This window comes from Phaethon lepturus, unplaced genomic scaffold (genome assembly GCF_000687285.1).
Source record: "Phaethon lepturus isolate BGI_N335 unplaced genomic scaffold, ASM68728v1 scaffold23897, whole genome shotgun sequence".
NCBI classification, from domain to species: Eukaryota; Metazoa; Chordata; class Aves; order Phaethontiformes; family Phaethontidae; genus Phaethon; species Phaethon lepturus.
In genome coordinates, this window is record NW_010550113.1 from 14,818 (window position 1) to 15,163 (window position 346).

Sequence of the window (346 nt, forward strand, 5' to 3'; positions counted from 1 at the left end):
ACTTTTCCCAGCCATGCTGGTCCCCAGAGCCCAGGTGTCTCTGCCTGGGGCCTCCCCAGACCTTCACCTTTGGCAGGTTTGGTGGTTTTTTTGCTGGTTCTGAGCATCCGGCAGCTGCTGGGAGCCGGCCTGAGCCTCACCCTGTATGCGAGGGGACACGCAGCGAGAAAGAGGAGAAATAAGGCCCAGAGCCCAGGTGTCTCTGCCTGGGGCCTCCCCAGACCTTCACCTTTGGCAGGTTTGGTGGTTTTTTTGCTGGTTCTGAGCATCCGGCAGCTGCTGGGAGCCGGCCTGAGCCTCACCCTGTATGCGAGGGGACACGCAGCGAGAAAGAGGAGAAATAAGG